Genomic DNA, 6,912 nt, shown 5'->3' with positions numbered 1-6,912 from the left:
TGACCCCAAGTCAGGTTCCAGGCCAAGTCCTGGTCTAATTTTAATCCTTCTGTGCTAGGATACTGAGTAAGACCCTGAGGTAATGTTTCCTGGGCATTTGCCCAGCTGAAAATATCTGCCTCCAATAGATAAGTTTATAAAATCCAATTTTCCAGGGTACCCCGTCACCCACTCAGGAAAATTCCTGAACAGCAGACTCCCTCTGCCTACCGTCCTCCTTCCCAGGAGGCATGCACAAGGGGCAATTAGGTTATTACAGACACTTAGCTGAAGACAGATTCTTGATTCTCCAACTTGTAGTCACAGCTGCTTGGTCCAAGGTCCAAACACTATCGCTTTGCAGAGGCACTCTGCATAAGCCTGGCCCATCAGCAGTTCCATTATCAACCTGACCTTTCATAATTTATTGGTTACACACACACACACACACACACACACACACACACACATATGGAGAGGGAGAAAGGGAGAGCAGTATCACAGCATCAGAGGTGACAATGACTGAAGATCCCCCGGTCACAGTGGAGGAAACAGCTGAGCAGACCTGCGGTGAGAAAGCACTCGCCCAGCATTAGACGGCTGCAAACCTGGCCGAGGTGGGGCCAGAGCCCAGGTCTCCTGTTTTCCAAGCCAGGAACGTGCGTCCACCCATTCACTTGTTTACTGAGTGCCTACTGTGGGCTCACAAGGGAAGTGGGCTTTTAAAAAAATCCTCACCCAATGACATGTTTTCATTGTTTTTTAGAGAGAAACATTGATCAGTTCCTTCCCGTACATGCCTGGACCAGGGATCGAACATGCAACCTCTGTATGTGCCCTGACCGAAAGCAAACCCCCAACCTTTTGTTTCAGAGCACTCCAACTGAGCCACACTGCCAGGGCGGGAAGTGATTTGAAACTGAGATGGCAACCTTAGGCTTAGAAACAAGCTGGGGTGTCCGTCTTGGTTTGTCTGAGACCTAAGATGAGTTCTCTAGACATGGAAATCTGAGTGCCAAAACTAGAAAAGTTCTAGGCAAACTGGGACAAATGAGTCACTCCAAATTAACAAGGGATAAAATATACCTCCAAGTCAGGTAAAGTTTTAAGGTCTGTCCAAGCATTCCTGAGGTGAAGGGGACACGTGGGGAGCTGTGCTCTCCTGTTCCCCAGACAAAACTGAAGCAGCTGGCGTTGACTGGCCTTCCTCCATCAGACGCCAATATCACCTCCCTCTCCCGCCGGTGAAAATTCCTCGTCTGTGTAGGGCATGAGGGAAATCACTGGGGGTGACGGAGATGCTCTACACCGTGATGGTGCAGTGGTTACACAGCTGTTTCTACTAGCCAGAACTCAGCAAAAGTTAAAACTGGTGAATTTTATTCTATATAAATTACACTTCAATAGAGCTGGCCAAAAAAAAAAAAAAAAAACTTCTAATTCCTTCAGTGCTGATTTCTGATGGAGTGTGGAGGCCAGCAGTCTGATCAAACCAATTCACATTTATTAGTCCTCCCAGTGATATTCACTTTTTAAAAGATGTTACACAATAAAAACACAGTTTTCAGATACGGTGAATTCATTTGGTGGCAGAGGGTCTTCTTGTCTCTCACAAATTATCTGATGTCGATCAGTAACATGGATCAGGTACTTATGTGTCCAGTGACACAGGAGGGGCTTGCCGTGCTTGCTGTCCAAAGGGAGGCCCACAGCCCAGCAGCAGCCGAATCGCCTGGAAGCTTATTGGAAACGCAGAATCCTGGACCCTATCCCAGACTCACTGAATCAAAAGTCTGCATTTTAACAAGCTCCCCAGATGTTCCCGACGCATATTAAAGCGTGAGAAAAATTGGTTTAAACAACTTTTTAAAAATCCTCCCTAAAACCCTATGATGTAGCACACCTGGTAGTTATGCTTAAGTTTTATTAATTCAGCTATTAATGATCACCTATGCCTCTTATTTACCTAGTATAGTTATAGAGGTAGAGGAAAACAGTTGTCTTTAGCGTGAATTAATCTATATAAATTTATACATGGTCTACACCCTGTTTTCTTTCTTTTTCATCATCTTTGAAAAATGGACAATGAATCTGCATGTAATCTAAATAACTATGAAAGGAGACAGGTACAGAATTAATGCAAATGCTATAACAGATTTCCAGAGAGGGGGGAAAAAAGGTAAAACATGAAAAACAGAAGGTACCAGACTCCTACTACATAAGCTGGGCCTAGACATTAACTGAAGGTTTTATTCCATGCTCCTAACGCTCGCTATAGCACTGCTCCCTCCTCCACCCTATAGTTTTGGGCGGGTGTTTCACAGCTGGACCCGAGTCTTCCCCTCGGCCCAGTGCAGAAATAAAACAAACACCTTCTATCACTAAGATGTTAGAGTACAGAGTGGCTCCCTGGTCCAGGAGTAACCCATACATGGTTTCTCTGAGACAACACTATGGTACAACCTGCTACCTCTGTAAAAATACCTCTGAGGCTTCGGCTGTGTAGCTCAGTTGGTTAGAGGGCCACCTTGATACACCAAGGCTTTTAGGTTCAGTCCCCGTACAAGCAACCAATGAATGCATAAATGAGTGGAACAAAAAATCAATCTCAATCAATCAATCAACCAATCACTCTATCTCAAGTAAATTAAAAACAAAAAACAACCCTTGGAGATGTGGTGTGTTGGGAAACCACCCGGAGCAGGGCTGGAGTGGCGTCAGACAGACCCAGGATGGCAGCAGTGGTTCAGGAAGACGGCACGCAAGGTGTCTAGTTGAGAAGATAAAAGCGAGGGGCTAAGCATTGAGTACCTGCAAACAAGAAATACAAACAAGAAATCCAAACAAGAAAAGTGCATCTTCAGTAAGAGAAACCACTCTATAGTCTATAAACTTTATTAAAATTGGGATTACTCACAAATTTGTAGAGTAAAAATAAAAAAATATATAAGACATTGATATTTTTACTTACAGAACAGAGTAAAAATGAGACCCAGGGCAAAGAGCCAACCCTGATCATTTTGTTCTTTTCGAACACTCAAGAACATTTATTTTAAATATAAATGAAAATCTTTTTAAAAATATTTTTAAATGACACTAAGGCATTACCCACACGCTAAAACTTGCCCCGTAATTCCTTGCCCCAGCTGTTTCACCACCACGGGAAACTGTGGTAACCGCAGGCTGTAAGAGCGCTAATACACTCAGTTTTCTGCTATGTTAACGTGATAAAAAGATCACCCATACCCGAGAAAAGTCCAGAGACAGTGATTTCATCCTCCCCAAGTTACTGTCAGAGTGCAGAGGAACCTGGGAAACTGTGCACACACCGAACAGGGGGCGATCGCATCACTCAGCAGGAAGAGAACTGCGCTGTCCAATCCTCTGGCGGACAGAGCAGCAGCATTTCATAAACTCTAAAGCCAAGATAAAACTCACTTTTTAAGCCACTCGGTTTTAATAAAAGTGTACACATCATAACGAAAAAAGTATGAGGAGGAAGACAACACACACGAGTTGGGGTGCGGGAGCACGAAGCCCCACGTTTTGGGAGGCTGTGTGCCACTCCCGTCCTCACTAAAACTCTGCACTTTCACGTGACTGCGCTGTTCATTCCCAGCAGGCTCTGGCTCCGGTCACATAAGGCACCGAACACCCTTAGAATCCAACTCAACAGTAACTGAATCCAGAAGCTAAGTTAGCAAGAGATGCTACTGGGTCACAATTGCATAGGTTTCCCTAAGAAAATAATTTCAGCTACACCGAAACAGAAGAAAAAGGTTTTAGGTGCAATTGCTTCATACAATGGCTATTTTTATGTTCATTAGTTGGTTCCAGGGCCTATGTAACAGGAAGGCCTAACAGATCTGTCAAACTGTCCTCTCCTTGGTTCAGATAAAATTCTTGGCATTTCAATATAGGTTATTATCTCATATGTCATACCAAAGGAACACAAGAAGGACATTTCATTTCCTTTCCTCCTACTTCAACTTTCACTACTCAATTCAGAGAAGTTATGAGTACACAGCTAGGAACCATTTCTACTCAGGCGTCCATCTGAACCCACTACCCCCCTTTCTTTGGAACAACAGAAAAACTGAAGGCAATTGCATAATCCAGCCCCAAGCCTTTTGTCAGGACCCAGAGGGACTATCTGGGCTATGTGGGTCCTTTCATTCTTCAAACCCTGTCATACGCACCCAGTGGAGATCAGACAGAAAGGAAGGCAGTTAACGCAGAGAGGGCTGGGCCCTGGAGTGGGCTCTATTAGCACAAAGTACAACACTGGAACTATAATGGAAGTATTATAAGCAAAACCTCCTTTATACTAGACATAAAAGTCGTGAATTTGGGGTAAAAATAAAACAGTTTTGGTGAGATAAAGTGGCTGATAGAAATTTGTCAGAAAATGTCAAAGTCGCTTAGCTTTCCTTATTTTTGGACATTGGTCTCATGAAAGCCATCTGAGTGGGAAAGTGAAAGAGAAATGTTTTGGGCCAGTCGGCTCTTGAGTTCCCATTAATGAGAGACACGCCCTACACAAACTCAGTCAGACCGACTAGAGGCAATAGATTTCCAATGCCAGTGAGCCCCTAGGCCCTTGCACCAACAGACAGCTCCATATTTGCAAAGCAAGACGCTGACGTGGCAGCAGACAGGGCTCCAGGTCCAGCTCACTCCACAGTCATCCTCCAATAGCTCCTGACGAGGTCAGTCTGAGATGAGACTGCTGAAACTGCAAAAGCTGTAACTGCCCAAGAAAATTAAACGGGGGCTTCAAGTAGTGCCTGAGCCAGCAGACTAAGTGGCCAAGAGGGAGACAAGAGCCACTTCTAAAGGTTTACTAGGTTAGGCAGTCTCTGAGCACACGGAGGCTCTGGCGCATCCGGGGCAGAACCTCACAGGCAGGCAGGGCAAGGACACACAGCACAACCGAGGCACCGGCCTTCACTGTCTGAGAGCAGCTCTCAGGCATGGGGACCCCTTGTCATCTCCCCTCCTACAGTTCAATCTCCAGCTTCCAGGTATGAAGTAATGAACTGAGTTTGATTTTACTCACCCCAAACTCAAAACACAGTGAAAAAACTGGTCTTGAGATGGAAACTTTATTTCACAAGGAATTTACTAAACATAAGAGAAAAACCTTTCCCTAACTCATAGCGCTTTCTCATCCAAATAAAGACAAGAGTCAGGAAAAATCCCCCTGGGGGCAAACCACCGCCTTCCCTAAGCAGCTGTTTGGGGGGACTGACACCACCTGGAGAGCTGCATTACCACTTATGCTCGAATACCCTAGGCCTCAGTTTCTGTAAATGAGGACAAAAATGGTATATTCCAGAGGTCTTAACAGTTCTTTGTAGAGAGAGAACATTTTACCGTGTACATAACTCACAAAGGAATAAAAGTTTCCCAATATAAAGCTCCCTTACTCTGTAACTTTAATTTAACCCACAGCTAGCATCTGCCTCAAACTGCTTATTTTTCACTTCTCACTATATGCCTGTTTGCTGCCAATTGAGGTAGTTGTCACTTTAGGACAGTTTAAAGCTATAGGAAACACAGTTGGAAATAATCAACTGACCACATGATGGAAGTAAGTAATGGAGCCCAGGGCCTTTCAAAACTGTCTGCTAAATGGCTGGTCTGAAGGAGTCATCAAGACTTTTTAAACATCGTCTCTGATCGTGGTGATCCAGCAGCCTAATGTGGTGCTCTTCCCAGCCAGAGTAACTACAGCTTTTTTCAAGGTATGAGGGTGAAGATCACAAAGCCAGAACCCACTAATGACAGAGACTTGGAAATCTGCTCCCTCATAAATGGCATTGCTGGTTTACAAGGGTAGTTTCCAATGGCAAAAGAATCTGAAATTAATGCCACTGTAACAAAAGGGAGCACGAATCCCTGATCAGAAATGGAATTGCAAACAAGTGTAACAGATTCATGGAAAAATGTGTCTAAACCCTGAGAGATAAATGAGCACCCAAAGGCATGAAGATCCCTGGAGGTCGACCTCCTGGCACTGCAAACTGTGGCAGCTACATAGCTACAACTTGTATGTTTTATCAAGAAGCTTCACAGTTTCGGAGCTTACAAAATTAGACAAATTTCTTGGGGGAAGGGCATGGATGGTCAGAAAGACAGACAGGAACAGGAAGAATGGGCAGACAAGGGAAGCAAAGGGAAAGGCGACAGCTTCCTGCTTCCACAGCCACTCAGACATGTGACTTGCTGACAAGAAAAATGGAGAACCTATAAAAACCACTTAAATTCCCTAAGATCACTTCTAAATCGCAGGAGCAATGCTAAAAACCAAGGGGAAGAGAATATGAGAAATGAAACAAACTGAATTGTACGTAACTTCACAGGTATGGAAACAGACCCTTCCTGAAAAGGCAAAGGGAGCTAGGAGGAATGGGAAGGGAAGAATGCAAATTTGTTCTTAAGATGAAATTGAAAGTCGACTAATAAAAAGCCCAGCGGCCTCCCCTACAGAAGAACCCATAGGCACGTTCCTAAAAGCAAGCAGGACTTAGAATACTGTACAATGAGAACTAGTTCCAAGCTCAATGCAACAGCCCCTGGGTAAGTACGCAGGGGCCTGTGGGGTTCGTCACGCTGGAGCATCTGCTGGTTCTGGAACATGAGTTCCCTCCATTTTAAGAAATTAAGATTGTATATATATATATATTTGTTGAAAAAATAAGACAAGCAAATAAAAATCCATTTTTCTCTTAAAACAAGGATTATTCTGAAATAAAACAAGAAGTTCACGCCCTGGCTGGTGTAGCTCAGTGGATTGAGCGTGGGCCTGCAAACCAGGGGGTTGCGGTTTGATTCCCAGTCAGGGCACATGCCTGGGTTGCAGGTTCCCAGCAGGGGATGCATGAGAGGCAGCCATACATTGATATTAAAAAAAAGAAGAAGAAGAAGAAA

The sequence above is a fragment of the Sturnira hondurensis genome, unplaced genomic scaffold (assembly GCF_014824575.4).
Source record: "Sturnira hondurensis isolate 20B ecotype Veracruz unplaced genomic scaffold, ASM1482457v3 Scaffold0020601, whole genome shotgun sequence".
In the NCBI taxonomy this organism is placed as follows: domain Eukaryota; kingdom Metazoa; phylum Chordata; class Mammalia; order Chiroptera; family Phyllostomidae; genus Sturnira; species Sturnira hondurensis.
The sequence above is the reverse complement of the archived record's forward strand: the minus strand, read 5'-3'. Positions refer to the sequence as shown.